The sequence below is a fragment of the Narcine bancroftii genome, chromosome 13 (genome assembly GCF_036971445.1).
Source record: "Narcine bancroftii isolate sNarBan1 chromosome 13, sNarBan1.hap1, whole genome shotgun sequence".
Taxonomy (NCBI): Eukaryota; Metazoa; Chordata; class Chondrichthyes; order Torpediniformes; family Narcinidae; genus Narcine; species Narcine bancroftii.
Window position 1 is genome coordinate 73,478,054 of NC_091481.1, and position 19,906 is coordinate 73,497,959.

The 19,906-nt window shown below is 40.5% G+C and overlaps 1 protein-coding gene across 5 annotated transcripts in view; it reads left to right on the top strand.

Moving 5' to 3' along the window:
- The window catches only part of LOC138748605 (CCR4-NOT transcription complex subunit 3-like), a 97,271-nt gene that overhangs the window by 17,078 nt on the left and 60,287 nt on the right, over nucleotides 1–19,906 (top strand). The window lies entirely within an intron of this gene.

The following is a 19,906-nucleotide window of genomic DNA, read 5'->3' on the forward strand; positions in this document are numbered from 1 at the left end:
TACCTCTACACCACACCTAAAACACACCTCTGATAATTCAGGTTTATATTGGCTGTAATTTCTGTGGGGTGAGGGCTCCCCCCTGTTTGCGTGGATTTATCAGCAGTTTTCTAATATCACGTTCTGAATTTACTTGACATTGTCTTTTTTTTTGGTAGATTCAAGATGCCACTTTCCTTCTTTAAAGTTCAGATTTATTGTCAGAGTACATGTATGTACATCACATACAACACTGAGATTCTTTTTCATGTGGCCAGGCAGAATTTCTTTTTATCAATAATGCAAAAAACTGTATTCCAGAAAAAATACTTATACAAAAGAAAAAAACTGTTAAAGAAATGTAAACAAAACTGCTATACAGAAAATACTCAATAATAAATAATGTGCAAAATAAGAGTCCTTAAATGAGTCTCTTGATTGAATTTGTTGTTAAAAATCTGACGATGGATAGTTAGTAACTGTTCCTGAACCTGGCAGTATGAGTCTTATGGCACTTTTACCTCTTTCCTGATGGTACCAACAAGAACAGAGCATGCGCTGGGTGATGTGGATCCTTGAGGATTGCTGATGCTTTCTGACAGCAGTGTTCCATGTCGATTTTCTTGAGGGTGGGAGAGTTTTTCCTGTGATGTGCTGGACTGTGTCCACGACCTTTTGCAGGGCTTTACACTCAGGGAAGTTGGTGCCCCCATACCAGGCCTTGATGCAGCTGGTCAGCACACTAACATCTGTAGAAGTTTGACAAGGTGTTTTTTTTAAAATATAAAAAAATTTTCACACTATGAACCATACTGACCAAAATACACACAAACATTTCCCTCTTGAATATACACAATGTCATTTTCTCCCCTTTTTCCCCCCCTCCCTTCCCTCCCTCCTTCACCCCTCCCTCCCCACTCACTCAATGTTCAACATATATGATACATTAAACCCATTAAACCATGTCATCACACAATGAAAATAAACAAGAAATTTGTGTCTTCTACTTTTGCACACTGGGTCAGTTCATTTTGTTGTCTTCTTTCATTTTAGGCGGTGGGAGGTCTGCGGTAGGACTTTTCCGTTGTTTTCCATGTACGGTTCCCAAATTTGTTTTAATACTGTGATGTTATTTCTTAAATTATATGTTAATTTTTTCCAATGGAATACATTTAATCACTTCTATGTACCATTGCTGTACTCTCAGGCTATCTTCTGATTTCCAGGTTGACATTATACATTTTTTTGCTACAGCTATGGCTATCATAAATCTTTTTTGTGCTCCATCCAAATCGAGGCCAAGTTCTTTACTTCTTATATTACTTAGAATAAAGATCTCTGGATTTTTTGGTATGTTATTTTTTGTGATTTTATTTAATACCTGATTTAGATCTTCCCAAAATTTTTCCACTTTCTCACATGTCCAAATTGCATGTACTGTTTTTCCCGTTTCCTTCTTACAGTGAAAACATCTATCTGATACTGTTGGGTCCCATTTATTTAACTTTTGGGGCGTGGTGTAACCACGTCTGTGTAACCAATTATATTGTATCATGCATTATCTAATGTTTATTGTATTTCTCATAGTTCCGGAGCATAGCTTTTGATGTCATACCAAACCTTTCTAAATTAGAGAAAGACCAATTTTGAGGAAATGAGAAAGGATCTAGAATGAGTGGATTGGGATAAATTGTTTTTGGGCAAGGACGTGCGAGGTAAGTGGAGAACCTTCAAAGGTGAAATTTTGAGTGTTCGGAGTTTGTAAAGTTACTGTCAGGATCAAAGGCAAGGTTAGCAGGAATAGGGAACCTTGGTTTTTGAGGATATTGAGGATTTGGTTTGGAAGGTGTTTAAGAGGTATGGGCAACATGGAGTAAATGAGGTACTTGAGGAGTATAAAAAATGCAAGAGAAACCTCAAGAAATAAATCAGGAAGGCTAAAGAAGATGAGGTTGCTTAGGCCGACAATATAAAGGAAAATCCTAAAAGTTTCTACAGGTATATTAAGAGACAAAATTGGTCCCTTTGAAGATCAGAGTGATCGGTTTTGTATGGAGCCAAAAGAGATGGATCTTAATGTTTTTTTTTAAATCATTATTCACTCAGGGAAAGGGCAAAGAGTCATGGGAAACAGGCAGTGAGGTCATGGAACTGAAACAGATTAAAGAGGAGGAAGGGTGTGCTGTCTTAAAGCAAAATATGGTGCATAAATCTGCCAGGCCTGACAAGACATTCCCTCAGACCTTAAGGGAGGCTCATATAGAAATTGCAGGGGCTCTGACAGAAATATTTAAAATGTCCTTAGCCACGTGTATGGTGCTGGAGGATTTTGTTGTTCCATTTTTTTAAAAAATACACCAAAAGAAACTCTGGAAATTATAGGCTGGTGAGCCTGACATCAGTAGTAGGTAAATTATTGGAGGGTATTCTAAGAGATTGGATATACAATTATTTGGATAGCCATAGACTGATTGGGGATAGTCAACATGACTTTGTGCATAGTAGGTTGTGTTTAACCAATCTTAAAGAGTTTTTCGAAGAGGTACCAGGAAAGTTGTCAAAGGAAAGGCTGGAGATTTTTTGTTTACTTGGACCTTTGACAAGGTCCCGCATGGGAGGTTAGTCAGGAAGGTTCTGACACTAAGTATTCATGGTGAAATAATGAACTGGATTGGATGGGAGAAGCCAGAGAGTAGAGGTGGATGATTGCTCCTCAGACTGGAGGTCTATGACTATTGGTGGGCCTCAGTGATCAGTGCTGGGACCATTGTTGTTTGTCGTCTATATCCATGATCTGGATGATAATGTGGTAAATTAGATCAGAAGGTTTGCCAATGACACTAAGATAGGAGGCATTGTGGACAGGAAAGAAGGTTGCAGAGGGATCTGGACCAGCTAGAAAAATGGGCCGAAAAATGGCAGAAGGAATTTAATACAGACAAGTATGAAGTGTTGCATTTTCGAAGGACAAATCAAGTTAAGACATACAGGGTAAATAGTAGGGCACTGTGGAGTGCGATAGAACAGAGGAATCTGGGAATATAGATACATAATTCCCTGAAAGTGGCATCACAGGGTTGAAAGAAAGCTTTTGGCATCTTTGTCTTCATAAATCAAAGTATTGAGTACAGGAGTTGGGATGTTATGGCAAGGCTGCATAAGTCATTGGTGAGTCCAAATTTGGAGTATTGTCTGCAGTTTTGCTCACCTAACTAAAGGAAAGATATCAATAAGATAGAAAGAGTGCAGAGAAGATTTACTAGGATGTTGCCTGGACTTCAGGAACTGAGTTTCTTAGGACTTTATTCCCTGGAGCAAAGAAGAATGAGGAGAGATTTGATAGAGGTTTTTTAAATTATGAGGGAATAGACAGAGTAAATGTAGATTGGCTTTTTCCACTGAGGGAAGGTGAGATACAAACCAGAGGACATGGGTTAAGAGTGAAAGGGGAAAAGTGGTGAGGATGTGGAGTGAGCTTCCAGATGAGGTGGTGATTGTGGGCTCAATTTTAATATTTAAGAGGAATTTAGACAGGTACATGGATGGGAGAGGTATTGACGGCCATGGACTGGATGCAGGTCAGTGGGACTAGGCAAAAAAAACTAGAAGGGCCGAAGAAGCCTGTTTCTATGCTGTAATGTTCTATGGTTCTATTACATCTTTCATGAATCTATCTAATTAGTTCCTGAGCTGCTTGATTTAGCTAAAATCCTAAACAAAATCTTCCTGGTGGCTCCTGTGGGTCATAATCCAGCTGACAGTACAACCATGTGCCCTGATGGCCCCAGTTTCCACCGTCTCACTGTGTAGTCCCTGATTCACAAGCTCTGCAGCCCATTTTGTTCGTCTATATCACTAACCTGGTTTCACTTTGCTGGGTTGCCTAGAATGGCTTAGCCATCCATGTTTTACACAGTCTTTGCCAACAAATACCTCTGCAGCCTCACTTTGCAAATGTAATTGAAACCCTTTATCATTGAAGGAAATCCTGTTATTCATTAATTCTGAAGTGATTTGTAACCAGTGTCATAGTAGTACATTTAATCAGTTTCTTTCTTGTCCCCATAATCTGTGTTACTCATGCATGAACAACCTGTACAGTGCTAGTAGTATCCCTGTGTCCATGGAGTTCCATGTTTCATGTGTTAACCATGTAGCTGCATGCTGCTACCAGACATTTACAATGGTGTAATATTTATGTCAGACTGAACCTCAGCCAACCTGTCTTGAGTCCAGAGTCTTAGAATTTTTTTGATACTGAACCTGACTCAAACGTAATAGGTTTATTCCCGTACTGTCAGACTGAAGCCAAGTCGCTGGTTGTACACTACAAGCTCCTTCTAAAGGAGGATGTGAGATCTGCTGCCTGTTGATATGTTATCGCATACAAATCACATTTTTTTTTCTGAGTAGTTTTTTGAGAGGAATTAGCTGCAAGCACTGTTACCCGTTGTTATTATTAATGCTCAAATAATTCTGCCAGATTGTTCTTGAATTCAGACTACAGATTATTAAGGCTTTCATGGACAAATTTATTTTTAAGAAACCCTTCCAAATGCTATTGAATTTTGCCATTTCATGATAGATACTGTCCGTTTTTTTCATTCAAATATTTGGAGGCTCATTATCCTATGGCATTTTAAACTGCTATGATCAGTTGGATTTTCGATTTATTGTCAGAGTATATTACTGTGCATGACATAGCATACAACACAGATGATTTTTTCCTGCGGGCCAGGCAGATTTATCACTTATTGGTAGTGCCAAAAAACTGGACACAATGTGCACATGTAAACAAATGTAAATAACTGTGCAATACAGAGAGGAGTGATTCTGAACTGTGGGAACTGCTTGACACTGAGTGGACTGTTCTTGTCTTTCACCCTCTTAACACCAGCTTGGTACATTAGCTTTATTGAACAGAATGAAAATTAGAGGAGGTCCATCAGAAACTGATACCTTGATGGGCATTAGCTTACACAGAATGTTCTGTGAGGGCACAGACTGAGAAATAGAAACCTCTTTTCCATTTGCTTGTGGGCATTCAGTTTAGCATTTTTACTGCTGACCCAATCGGATTGATCTCCTTTTGTTTTATGCAGTATAACCGATTATCTGAAATTGGATTCTCCAAAATCCTCATTTATCCAAATTTAAAAAAAAATTTGAGTAACTAAAGATATCTGAAAAAAATCATAAATCCTCATTTATCTGAAATTTATTTGGAGCTAAACTGACCTCACATGTTGAAAAAAATAATTCACAACATGAAATTAGAACGACGATTTTCCTCGTATCAAGCAACTCCCTCCCCTCTCTCTTCCCCTTTCTTCTTTACCTTCCCCTATTGGCTTTTCTCCAACTCTCCCTCTCAAACTGTGTGCCACTGTTTCCGAGCCCCAAGCGGTTAGAAGAATCCCTTGTCTCGGCATCATCAAAGGGAGCGGGACCTTGGGTTCAGTGGGGTCCCCTCCCCTCCCTCCTTGGCTTCCTGATGTGGACTATAAACCATCCCATTGGCCTACTGCCCCACACACTGGACTCCCTGGTGTGCGTGTGCAGTAGGCCTAGAGGAGGATTCGGAGTCGGGACTCCGGCATTGGGAGCTCCGGTGACCTGGGAAGACTCCCTGGGGATCATCGGCAGCAGTGGGTACATGTTGAGGATCAGCTGCGGTTGGGAGGTCTCAGTGATCAGCAGTGGCCAGCATTTTTTGGGTAAGATTTAAACATTACTTTAATGCCTAAAAAGCCTCCCTCTATTGTTTAAACATTGATACAAGTGATTTGCTGTTGCTACTGGGCTGATTTTTTAAAAATGACCAGTTCTCCGAAAAAAAACGTAGGCCATTTCAGATAATTGGAGTTGCACTATATATACTTACCTCTACATTAACTCCTCGCATAACATCCACATTTCATCATGCTGGTTTGGTAATTAAGCTCTACCAGTTACACATTGTTATAACCCCTATTATCAGATACTTCTGTAGTTTTGTTACCTGCAGTGTTGTTGGTCCTGTTATTCATTATTTCCTTTGTTCACTTACCCAGTAGCTCTGTAACCCCCAATGCAGCACTTGTCATTAAGCATCTCTGAATAGTAATTCCATGTCATTTTAATCATGTTACAGTGTCTGTAGCCCTTTCACCAGTAACCCACACCTCTTCCCTTGTGTCCCTACAATTGGTGTCACCTGGTATGCCTATGGCTTCTGCCACCCAGTGTACACATCCTCTCTGCCACCCAATGCTACCAGGTGTGTCTAGCATTTCCCGTCCTCTTTGAATTTCCAGTTCTCTGCCATCTCTATATTCCCTATATCTTTGCTGTCCCTGTTAGCTATGTTTTTTGTAATTCCTGAATTCCATTGTTGGAGCAATTTAACAGTACATAAACCACGTGAATCTGCAGTGGTTTTCTGCTGCATCTGTTGCTCCCATTGTGGTCTCTACATTGGATAGACTGGATGCAGACTAGGATGTCGCTTTGTTGATTTCCTTTGCTCTCTCTGCTGCAATAATGGTGATCTCCCAGTGGACACCTATTTCAATTCTCCATACCATTCCCACGCTGACATGTCTGTCCATGGCCTCATCCACCTGCAAATTGGAGAAACAACATCTCATATTCTGCCTGGTTACCCACCAATTGGATAGCATTAACATCGACTTCTCCGGTTTCTGAGGTCGCCTCCCCACTTTTCTCCACTTCCCCTTTCCCCAAGTCTCCTTTCCTCTTGCTCTGTCACCCTTCCCCTTTCCCCGTCTCCTTTCCTCTTGCTCTGTCACCCTTCCCCTTTCCCCGTCTCCTTTCCTCTTGCTCTGTCACCCTTCCCCTTTCCTCGTCTCCTTTCCTCTTGCTCTGTCACCCTTCCCCTATCCCCGTCTCCTTTCCTCTTGCTCTGTCACCCTTACCCTATCCTCAAGTCTCCTTTCCTCTTGGTCTGTCACCCTTCCCCTTTCCCCGTCTCCTTTCCTCTTGGTCTGTCACCTTTCCCCTATCCCTGTCTCCTTTCCCCTTGCTCTGTCACCCTTCCCCTTTCCCCGTTTCCTTTCCTCTTGGTCTGTCACCTTTCCCCTATCCCTGTCTCCTTTCCCCTTGCTCTGTCACCCTTCCCCTTTCCCCGTCTCCTTTCCTTTTGCTCTGTCACCCTTCCCCTATCCCTGTCTCCTTTCCTCTTGCTCTGTCACCCTTACACTATCCCCGTCTCCTTTCCTCTTGCTCTGTCACCCTTACCCTATCCTCAAGTCTCCTTTCCTCTTGGTCTGTCACCTTTCCCCTTTCCCCGTCTCCTTTCCTCTTGGTCTGTCACTTTCCCCTTTCCCCGTCTCCTTTCCTTTTGCTCTGTCACCCTTCCCCTATCCCTGTCTCCTTTCCTCTTGCTCTGTCACCCTTCCCCTATCCCCGTCTCCTTTCCTCTTGCTCTGTCACCCTTCCCCTATCCCCGTCTCCTTTCCTCTTGCTCTGTCACCCTTCCCCTTTCCCCATCTCCTTTCCTCTTGCTCTGTCACCCTCACCCTATCCTCAAGTCTCCTTTCCTCTTGGTCTGTCACCTTTCCCCTTTCCCTGTCTCCTTTCCTCTTGCTTTGTCACCCTTCCCCTTTCCCTGTTTCCTTTCCTCCAGCCCCGCATTTACAGACCAAGCCCCTCTCCCCCATTTAATACTCACCATTCTTCTCCTGCCTTCTTATCCTTCCAATTATCGCCTTTTGCCTCGACCTGTGCTGCTGCTCCTGCCCTACCTGCTTTTTGCTTATAACTTGGGGAAGGGCTCAGGCCCAAGATGTGGGTTATATATCTTTGCCTCTTGTGGACGATGTGAGACCTGCTGAGTTCCTCCAGCATTTCTATGTTTTTATATAAACAGAAAATGCTGGAAACACTCAGTAGGGCTGGCAAAATCTGTGGAATGATAAACTATGTTCTTACAAGGTATTACCTCTTTCTCTCTGTACACATGTTGCCTGACCCGTTGAATACTTGCAATGTTCTCCTTTTATTTTGGATTTCATTACCTGCAGATTTATTTTTCAGTGGGATTTTTGTGGTTTGATGATTACTATTTGTTGAACATTACTCTAGAGTTTGAAAAATGAAAACAAAATGTATTTGCATGTTATACCTTGACTTGCTCTTTTAGATGTAAGTCCAATTGCACATGCACAAAACAGTTCAGGTCCATTTGAAATGGCATTGGCACACAGCTAATGAATTTAATCTGGACAATTTCCTTTCCATTTCTTTGAATTGATGTTGCGCAGAAAAAGTCTGGTTTTACCCTTCAGAAGGGGGAAGCACATAGAGAATGGTTGTGTACTGTAATTCAATGGCTACTCAGACAAAATCCGAATAGTAGCAGGCTATTCAGTCCCGTGAGTCTGCTCTGTCATTCAATATGGTCATGGTGAATCTTCCACAGCAATTACATTTTCCTGGCCTTCCCACATATTCCTTAATTCCATTAATATCTACAAATTTATCATTGTGCTATAAAGCAAAGAAACAGCCCCATTAGCCTAACACACCCATGTCAACTAAGTTGCCCAGCTGAGCTGAATTCATTTGCCTGTGTTTGGCTAATACCTTCCAAGCCTTCTCCATCAAAGAATTTGTCCAAATATCTTTTAAATGTCACAATTGTGGAGCCATACAACACAGAACAGACTTTTTGGCCCAATTCGTCCATGCTGACCAAGTTGGCATTTTGGGCTAGTCTTGTTTGCCTGTATTTGGTCAACATTCTTCTAAACCTTTCCTGTCTGCACATTTGTCCAGATCTCTTGGTCAAATTTTTACCTGCTTGTGTAGCATTCCCTGGCAGCTAGTTCCAGTGAGAGACTACCCTATGTGGTAAAGGTTGCCCCACAGGCCCCTCTCATGCCATGTGGAACCTTGTCAAATACCTTGCTAAAGTCCATATTCACAACATCCATCGTCCTGCCCTCATAAATCCCTTTGGTCACCTCAATATTTGTAAAATGTGATTTTCTATGCCACCCAAGCCATCTAATCAACCATACCTATCCCAAATGCTGATAGATCCTGTTTGTGAGTATCCCCTCCCACTATTTTTCCACTATTGACACCAGGCTCACTGACTTGTAGTTCTCCGACTTGTCTTTCCTGATACATTATTAGTCACTATTCAGTCTTCTGGAACTTCACCTCCAGACAAAGATGATACAAGTATCTCAGTAAGGGCTTCCTGGAAATTCTTCCCTATTTTTCCACAAGGTTTCAGATGCACTTGGTCAGGCCTTGAAGATTTATCTACCTTTATGTATTGAACCTCCAGCATCTCCTCTTCTGTAATGTGGACAATATCCAAGTCTCAAATGTTGATCACAATCAATAACTGAGTATCCATGGTACTCCAGGATGGAGAAATCTAAGGATTGATCATCCTTTGAGTGATGAAATTTCTCCTGTTTGGTCCTGAATAAATTTTGGTGCTTGATGCATGCAGGTGAGTGAATGAAAATGTGAACTAAATGTTTGTGTGATTTGGGGTGATTTTGGAAAGTTAATTCATTTATGCCATTTAATAGGGAGTGAGTAAGGACATTGTTGAGGTCATTCATATAATTGGCTTAGTAGTGAGGTATCATGGAACTTGATGCAACTGTGCGAGTAAAAGCAGAGAATGAATGAGAGACAGAATGATGTATGATAATGCCCTTCATTCAGGAATGATTGATGAAGTGTTTTGGTACAGAATGGAGATTGAGAATCTGGTTGGGTGGTGCCAGAACAACAATCTTGCTCTCAGCATCACCGAGACCAAGGAGCAAGTTATTGATTTTAGGAATGAGAGAGGTTACACACCTGTCCATCTTGATAGGAAGGAGGAGGGTGGAACCTTCAAGTTCCTACAAGTGCATATTTCAGAAAACTTCTGGAGCCAGCTCATTGAGTTAACCATGATGAAGGCACACCATCGTTTCTACTTTCCAAGTAGCCTGAGGAGATTTGGTATGTTCTCATATACTCTATCAAACTTGTGCAGGTTAACTCAGGAATGAACAGGTATGCATGCGCTGGTTAACGTCCACGATACATTCTGTGAAACTGGGCATTATGCGAACACCATATTAGCAAAGCTATATGGGATACTAAACTTAGGATAAACTAAGCAAATTAATTTTTTTCACTTTTTAATGTAAACACTTTATAGACTATATCACACACAGTTTAACAGAGGAGCAGGATCATCCACATCACTGTTCTCCACTTCCTCATTGTGTTTCACTGGAAGAGTTTCAGGTTGAATAACCTCCACTGACGAATCATCACTCTGTAATGCCTGAAGGACCTGGCTGAGGTTCTTCCTGGGGAGGTGTTGGTTTCTTCAGGAATATGCCCAGTGCTGTTTATCTAGTTTGCTTTTTCTTTTCTTCATACATTTCTTTATATATAGCAAATACAGCATGAACATTCCTCTCTATCAGTGAAAAGCGTTCAGTGTTTGGGTCCATCTCTTCAGCAAGCTGTTATGGTCTGCAAAGAATTTGGCTCACCTCTTAACAGTGAAGCTCTTCTGCACTTGTTCTTCTTCTTCTGCAGTTTCCTTTTCCCTCGCCTCTTCAATTTTGGTTGCTTCCTCAATGTCCCCTTCTCGCATTCTCCAATCGGGATTTCTGAACTCCATTATAACCCTATTGGACAACGGATGTAGGTGCGGTTGGATGTTGCCCAATCAGACGTTAAGCGGTGCACTCCTGTATGCTGATTGGTTGCATCTCAGCTTGGTAAATTGATTGGCCTGGAATGCAGAAGTAACAAATATAGGCAGGTCCATCACAGATTCCAACCTCCCATCTATGTGAGGTGCTGCCTTCATAAGGCAGCCAGCATCATCCTGGTTTCAACCACTTCTTTTTAAAAATATTTTATTTTGGTTTTCACAGACTTACAAAATCCAATAAACAAAGCCATCCATGCACATAAATATACCTAAAGTCCCTATTTATCCTAACCCCCCCCCCCACCCGTCTCAGCGAAAACATTGTAAAAGCTTATCTCGATCATAATCATGAGACACATGACCCCCATCAAAATGTGTAATGAAAAGAAATAACAATGGCAACACCATTCAAAAGAAAACACTCTAAAAGGAAAAGAAGGGAACTCAAAAGAAAACTAGGGACCTGAAAAGAAACTGGCAGGTGCATCTTCTGCGCCAAGTCCCATTTTCATAATCACACCTCCAGCCTTACTGGGATAATTATCTCCATCTAAAAGATGGGAAATCAATGTACTGCAAGTAAGGTTGCCATACTCTAACGTATGTGTCACGTTTCCTCCATAGGTTATATGTGATTTTCTCCAGGGTGAATGCAACTCTCCATTTCCATATTCCATCATGTGGTATTTAGCTGGGAGTTGGACTTCCATGAAACTGCTATACATTTCCTGGCGACTGCCAAGGTGACCTTCACAAACAAAACTTAGAATTTAGTCAGTCTAAGCCGCACTTCTCCAATATCCCCCAAGAGAACAGCTCCTGTGGAAAATCGACTTTTGTAATTTTTTTAAGAATATCCCCTGAGTCTTCCCAAAAAATGTCTCGCCTTTGAGCATAGCCAGATAGAGTGGACGAAAATTCCCACCTCCACACCACACCTAAAACACATTTCTGAAATCTCAGACTTTGATCTGTGTAGTCTCTGAGGTGTAAGGTATAACTGGGGCAGGAAATTATACTGCTCCATTCCATATTTCTTCTTTGGCTTGGCTTCGCGGACGAAGATTTATGGAGGGGGTAAAAAAGTCCACGTCAGCTGCAGACTCGTTTGTGGCTGACCAGTCCGATGCGGGACAGGCAGACACGATTGCAGCGGTTGCAAGGGAAAATTGGTTGGTTGGGGTTGGGTGTTGGGTTTTTCCTCCTTTGCCTTTTGTCAGTGAGGTGGGCTCTGCGGTCTTCTTCAAAGGAGGCTGCTGCCCGCCAAACTGTGAGGCGCCAAGATGCACGGTTTGAGGCGTTATCAGCCCACTGGCGGTGGTCAATGTGGCAGGCACCAAGAGATTTCTTTAGGCAGTCCTTGTACCTTTTCTTTGGTGCACCTCTGTCACGGTGGCCAGTGGAGAGCTCGCCATATAATACGATCTTGGGAAGGCGATGGTCCTCCATTCTGGAGACGTGACCCATCCAGCGCAGCTGGATCTTCAGCAGCGTGGACTCGATGCTGTCGACCTCTGCCATCTCGAGTACCTCGACGTTAGGGGTGTGAGCGCTCCAATGGATGTTGAGGATGGAGCGGAGACAACGCTGGTGGAAGCGTTCTAGGAGCCGTAGGTGGTGCCGGTAGAGGACCCATGATTCGGAGCCGAACAGGAGTGTGGGTATGACAACGGCTCTGTATACGCTTATCTTTGTGAGGTTTTTCAGTTGGTTGTTTTTCCAGACTCTTTTGTGTAGTCTTCCAAAGGCGCTATTTGCCTTGGCGAGTCTGTTGTCCATTCCATATATGGCATTGACAAACCCCATCACAGTGTCCAGACAAGATCCTGCCACCATTCTTCATTGATTATTGTACCCAAGTCCGACTCCTATCTCTCTCTTGACCTTTGTAGACCCAGTTTCAGACCCTCCCTTTGGAATATGTAATAAATCCTAGAAATAAATTTACACACATTCCCCTTTCGAATTAGAATTTCCAAGTCACTCCATTCAGGCAGGATCATTGCTGGACCCAATTTTTCCCTCAGAAAGGATCTTATTTGCAGAGAACAGAAGAATGTTGGGACATTCACTTCTCACTGTAACCTTCAGACAGAAGTTACAGTTTCCCTAAGATCAGCATATCCAGGTTCAAGAACATTTTATTTCCAACAGCTGTTGGGCTCATGAACCTCCTCTTGTTAAACAAATCAGGGACTGCTCTAACACCACAAAAGGATTGTCTGCACTATTGAAAAGTTGAGTTTTTTCACTAGTTTAACTGAATATTTTTTAAATTAAATTACTATTGCAGCTTCACTGATGCTGCTTAAGCCGGTGAGTTCCTCGAGTAGATTATGTTTTGCTTCAGATTTTAGCTTCTGTGTCTCTCTGAGGTGTAAGGTATAACTGGGGCAGGAAATTATACTGCTCCGTCCCATATATGGCATTGACAAACCCCTTATTTAGCTATGTCTATGGCAGTGAATCAGTTTGACATAGCAAACTCCTGCTTTAAAAATACTTTTGATTAATCAAGCCAGGAGTGAGAATGCGATTGGCATTATATATCACCCCACTCTGTCAGTTTTCTCTAGAATCTACCTATTTCACTGTTATTACTGCAAATCGACTTCTGCGAATTTAATACTGATTGTGCTTTAAGAGTGAGGTGAGAAAATATATAACAGGACCCTTGACAGTACCAGTAATAGAAAATGAAAGCAGGAGCAGATAGCTGCAAAGGTCACATGTTGTGGTTTCTGAAGTCCTCACTGATTTTCACTGTGAGGGAAATTAAAAGCCCTCAGAAATAAATTCAGGAGAACCAAGTTTGAATTTTGAGGATTACTTTCAAATCAATTATCTTCTCTTCTTTAACATGGTTTGGTTACTTGAACATTGATTAGAATGTGGAAAATGTAGGATTTTGATTGACTAAGTTGATTAATGCATTAGTGTGAGGCTTTGTTCTAGGGGTGGTCATGGGTGGAGAAGAGGAGGGGCCTTGTTTCTCTTTTTATTTCACATTCAAGTCTTAGGATCAAGAGAAGTCTGGAGAAAGCATTTGTTTTCAGTAAACACTGTGTTAAGGCACTCAGGCTGTCCTGCTGCGTTAATTGATTAATCAAGCAATTTAAGGTGAGTTGTGGACGAAACCAATAGATCCAGCATTGTTGATGCATCACAGTCCTGACCCATCAGCTGTGAGATAGATGTGTATCTTTTCAAAGCAGAGAGCCAAAGAGTTGCTGCAGAGCATGAAGCAGCTGATTGGACTAGTTATTGAAATCTACTAAATACGCTGCTGCTTTTCAATTGAACAGGAGGCCAGGGTTACCATAGATTGTGACAGAATGTATCAGGTGAGAATAGGACTAGGCAGTACTATCATGCCCCATTCCGAAATAATATTGATGTTAAATAGGAATAATGACCAAATGACAGGGAAGCAGGCAGCGCCAACATATCAAACTGCAAGGAGTCATTAGCTAAGAAATCACAGAATCTGGCCCTTTGGCTAAGAAAGAAAGGAGGAAGGGAGAAGAGAGCTATAGTGATTGAGGATTCGATAATGAGGCAATTAGATAGGAGGGAGGTTCTGTAAACAAGATCAAGATCCAAAATGGTATGATGAATCCCAGGTGCTAGGGTCAGGGAAGTCTCAGATTGAGTCTACAACATTCTCAAACGGGAGAGGTGAGCAACCCGATGTTGGAGTCTGCGTTGGTACCAAGGACACAGGTATGAGTACAGATGTGGTCCTGAAGAAAGAATATAGGAAGTTAGGAAGGAAGCTGAAAAGGAGGACCTCAAGGTGGTCATCTCAGGATGGCTGCCAGAGAGAGTAGGAACAGGAAGTTGTGGCAGATGAAGGTGTGGCTGAAGGTGCAGGGGGCAGGGGGTTAGATTTCTGGATCATTGGGATCTCTTCTGGGAAAGATCTGACCTGTACAAAAAGAACAGGATGCACCTGGACTGGAAAGGGACCAATATCCTGATAGGCAGGTTTGCTGGAGTGGTTGGGAAGAGTTTCAACTAATTTGGCAGGGGGATGGGAAACAGAATGTGAGGGTAGAAAATAGAGCAGAAAGTGGAAAGGATGATACAATGTGTTGTGGGTTTGTGAGGAACATAAATGAGTCAGTGGTGTGTTGCTGGCATCTGCAGTCTCTTGTGTTGCTCCAAGATCCTGAAGGGTCAATGTGGAGTTGATTTTTTTTTGGTCTTGTGGGAAATTTAAAATTAAGGTGATTTTTGTTTTGTTAATCTCTGGCAGTCATGAATTTTTAGATCTCAGTCCTTTAATATTGGCTTTGGTTAGTTGATGATGAGCAAGGAGTGAAAGCTTACAGCAGGGAGGTAGATTGGCAGCATTGCATTTATAGCGGGATTGTTGGAGGAATAGGTTGTTTATTCTTTACACATAAATGTTGGAGAAAATCAGCAAGTTTCGCAGCCTTTTTTTATGCAGCAAAATAAGGATATAACTGTATATATCCCTCCCTCCCCCTTCCCTCCATACATACAGATCTGTTCATCATCAGCTTACATATATTTTAAGTATATTACGGTTGCGGACTTCCAAGTGATAGCGATACATTTTTTTCGTTAATGCCAATGCTATTTTTATAAATGAGATTTGATATTTATTCAATTTGTTGCTTATTTCCATAAAATTACCTAGAAGATACAGCTCTGGGTCGCCCGTGAAGGCCCCTCCTGTTATCCCCGATTAATTTTTCTGTGATTTCTTGCCAAATTGGCCTCACCTTCACGTACGACCACGTGGCATTTGGAAAAGTTCCTGCCTCAGTCCCACCCCTGAAACACATTTCTGAAATTTCAGTTTTTGATCTGTGTAACTTTTGTGGGGTAAGATAGAATTGGTGTAAAAAGATTATACTGAACCAGTCCATATCTTGCATTTATAATTGATGTGTTGTCCTTGTACCAATCTGACCAGCTTCTTTCTGAAATCACCACACCCAAGTCCATCTCCCATCTTTTTCTTAATCTCTGCAACCCTGGTATTGCACTTTTGTTCTGGGGAACATAGTACATTTTTGTTATAAATTTGGGTGTATTCCCCATCCAGAAAGTTTGGTTTAACTAATTTCAGATGGGGTCAATGTTGGGCCCCATCTTTCTCTTAAGAACGATCTAAGCTGGAGAAAACAGAAAAAGGTCCCATTGGTCACTCTGCATTTGTGTTTTAATTGTTCAAAGGGCATAAGAGTTCCTTCCGTGTAACGGTTCTTAATATATCTTATGCTTTTGTAATTACAACAAATTTAATATTCTATTGCCTATAAGAATAGCACATTTTTACACATGGTGCTTTTATTGCTATCCGTACTTTTTTTCTATACATTCATTAATTTCCTGCCCTATACTAATCATATGTATTAAAATGGGGTTATCCTTCTTTTTCTTTCGTGATTTGACACTCCATTTATAGATAAAAATCCTTTGCTTCCCCCTCCTCCATTTGAGTACATTCCCGTTTGAACCCAAGAAGGGGGTTTGTCTTCAGTGAAGAAGGCTCCAAGAAATCTAGCCTTTGTTACTAAGCAATATTTTTTGAAATCTGGGAGTCGAAGTCCTCCCAGCTTATAGTCCCATGTCAGTTTTTCCCAAATAAATTCTTGATACCTTATTATTCCATAGGAATTGTCTAATATGGTTGTTTAGTATCTTAAATTTTTTTAGGCAGTGATTGAAAAAGATATTGCATCCTTTTTAATTTTAACGCAGTTAACCCTTCCCAGCAAATTAATCGGTAAGTCATTTCATTTCTGTAGGTCTTTTTTTTACCTACCCAAGAAGGGGAACATCATTTAGTTTGAATAGACTTTGCAAGTTATTGTCGGTTGCTATTCCAAGATATTTTATTCTATCTGTTTTCCATTTAAATTTACTTCCTCTGGTATCTTTCATATTCAAAATTTGTTAGTGACATGATCTCACTTTTATCCATGTTTATTTTGTAGCCTGACAGTCTTCCATATTTTTGTAGTGTTCCTTGCAATTTTCTAAAGATTTAGCCTGGTCTGATAGGTACAATAGTACGTCATTGATGAATTGACTGATATTGTTTTCTTCTTGCCTGACTTTGAAGCCCTTTATATTCGGATCCTTTCTATTATCTCTTCCAGCAGTTCAATCGCTAAAATAGAAAGTGCTGGGGATAGAGAGCATCCCTGTCTGCTTGATCTTCTCAAGGGGAACATTGTGGACATCTGATTATTTGTTATTATTTTAGCTTGTGGTTTATGGTCTAAAGTTTTTATCCAATTTGTAAATGTTCTGCCAATTCCAAAATTTTCCAGTGTTTTAAATAAAAAGGGCCACTCCAAATGGTCAAATGCTTTTTCTGCGTCTAAGGAGGCTTGGATTTTGTTCAGATTTTGCCATGTGTATTATATTAAATAATCTTCCTATACTATTTGAGGAATGCCTTCCTTTAACAAATCCTGCTTGACGTATGTATCAGTTTTGGCAAGTATTGATCTAACCTATTAGCAAATGCTTTCGTTAGTATCTTGTAATCAGCATTTAACAGGGATATTGGTCTGTATGCTGAAGTTTTTAGTGGGTCCCTATTCTTTTTTGGTAACACTGTAATAATTGCAGTTGAGAATGATTCCAGGAGGGTCTGTGTTTCCACTACTTGGTCCAGAACATCCATTAACAGGGGCATTAATAATTCTTTGAATTGTCTATAAAATTCAGGTGGAAATCCATCCTCCTCTGGTGATTTATTAGCCTGTAGGGTGCCCAGGGCCTATTTGATTTCTTTCCTTGTGAAGGGTATCTAATTTTATCCTTTCTCTTTTAGTTTTGGAAGTTTGACATTCATCAAAAATTCTTCCATTTCATTCTCATCTCTTAGTAATTCTGATTTGTATAATTTTGTATAATATTGTCTAAAAATGTCATTTATTTCCTTTTGTTTATATGCTAGAGTGTCTGTTTCTGTTTTTATAGCATTTATCATTCTTGGTGATTCCTCTGTTTTAATCTGCCAAGCTAAGACTTTGTGTGCCCATTCACCTAACTCATAGTATTGTTGTTTAATTTTTTTTAATATAGATTTTTTTTCTGTCCTATATGTTGGTATTGTATTGTACCTTTGCTTTTTATTCTCCATTAATCTTTATTCTTCTTGTTCTCCAAAGATATTTGGAGAATATCTTTCTCCAAACTATTTACTTCTGCCATATGGTCCCTCTTAAGGTTCTTTGTATAGGATATAATATATCCCCTTAAATATGCTTTGAGCATGTCCCATATCAGAAAACTATTATTAGTAGACGGCAGATTTGGTTCACAAAATAATATTTCTATCTGCCTCTTTATAAATTTGCAGAAATCTGTTCTTTTAAGAAATGTAGTATTGAGGCATCATCTGCATATCTTCTCTTGTTTTTCTATTATTTCTACAGTTAATATTAATGGAGAATGGTCTGATAGAAGCCTCACTAGGCATTCTGTTTTTATCACTCTACTTTTTAACTGGGCAGACATTAAAAAAGTCGATCCTTGTATGTGAGTCATGCACCCTTGAGTAAAAGGAGTAGTCTCTCTCTCTCTGGGATTTAATTGCCTCCATACATCAATAAGATTTAGATCTTTCATTTATGAATTTGTGGTTTTTGCTGCTTTCGCCGTCATTATTGTTCTTGCCAATTTATCTAGTATTGGGTCCAAGCAAAAATTAAAATCTCCTCCAACTAATATATTTTTTGTCTTCCCTCTGCTCTTTTTAAGAAGATATCCTTTATAAAGGCTTCATTGTCATAATTTGGAGCATAAATATTCATTAATGTCCATGCTTCTCCATAAATTTTACATACCTTCTGGTTTGATCAATTGAATGATCTTCTATTAACACTGGTGTTAAATTTTATTAATTAGAATTGCCACCCCACTTGTCTTTGAACTAAGGAAGATAATATTATTTGTCCCATTCATCCTCTTTTTAATTTATCATGCTCCAATTTGGTAAGATGTGTTTCCTGCAAAAAAGATTATATTCACTTTTAATTTTCTCTTCACTGGCCTGTTTATCCAGTTAATAGCAGGACCAATAAACTTTAGTGTTTTATTCATTACCATTTTTCAAACAGATATTGTGTAGAAATTGGCTAAGGTGTCAAAACAGAGAGCATTAATTAATAGTTACTTTTTGGACTTTTTAAATAGTTAATTTTTGTTATGTTATCTTTTAAGTAAGGACAGCATGGTGAGCAAAACAGATAGCACAACGCTGTTACAGTGCCAGTGACCAGGGTTGGAATCCGGCGCTCTCTGTGAGGAATTTGTACCCTTGTATCCTCTGGGTTGTAGGTCAGTTGGGTGTAATTGGGCAGCATGGGCTTGTGGGCCAAAAAGACCTGTTACACTGCTGTATTGACATCTTATTAAACGTTTTGACCATATCACCAAACCTGAATCTCATTCAATGCCAATTGGAGAACTAGATAAAGAAAGACACATGTATTCACATGATGATGATATAAACACCCCGTATCCAGTTCACGTATCAATTTGAATGAACAATGAAGAGTGACATAAAGGTCCAATTCTGAGATCCTGAGAACTCTGGTTAGAGTAGCCTCTTACTCCCACGAGTGCGTAACGCGCCATCATTGGGAGCGGGACTCCCCTAAATTGCTGAGGAGGGCAAATTACCAGGAATATTGACCGTGGTGTGACCAGGAGGTCCTGCCTTCCCGGGAATTTCACCTGGGTCCAAGTTGTGTCTCTGCTCACCTCTGGTGTGCTACTAGAGGTCACCTGCCAACATAAAAACAAAGGATTTCTTTTTGACAAGGTGTTTGTGGTGGATCAAATGGATAAATTTTGGTAACTATTCAACTTTCCAGGCTGGAAGGGTAAATGCCAGCATTTGCATCACTAATGGTTGGATGATCAGGCTCTTTGTCAGACTGTGATATCTTTGTTATCGTCCCAGATTGTTGGCATTTACTGCAAATTGAGTTGTGACACTTAACGTATGTTGGCCTGTTGGATGTTTTCTACAGAGTATTAAATGTTATTTGGGTTACAGTGATTAAGGTTGTAACATATTGCACATGGTCAGTCAGTGGTGTTGCATTTGATGTGTCACACACTGTGATTTGCAACATTTTACTTTGAAGAATATTATAGCGTATTGGCATTATGTACCTGATTATATTTCTGATTGTTGTTTTCTCCTGATAGCTGTCTTTTATGAATGGAGTTGCTAACTGT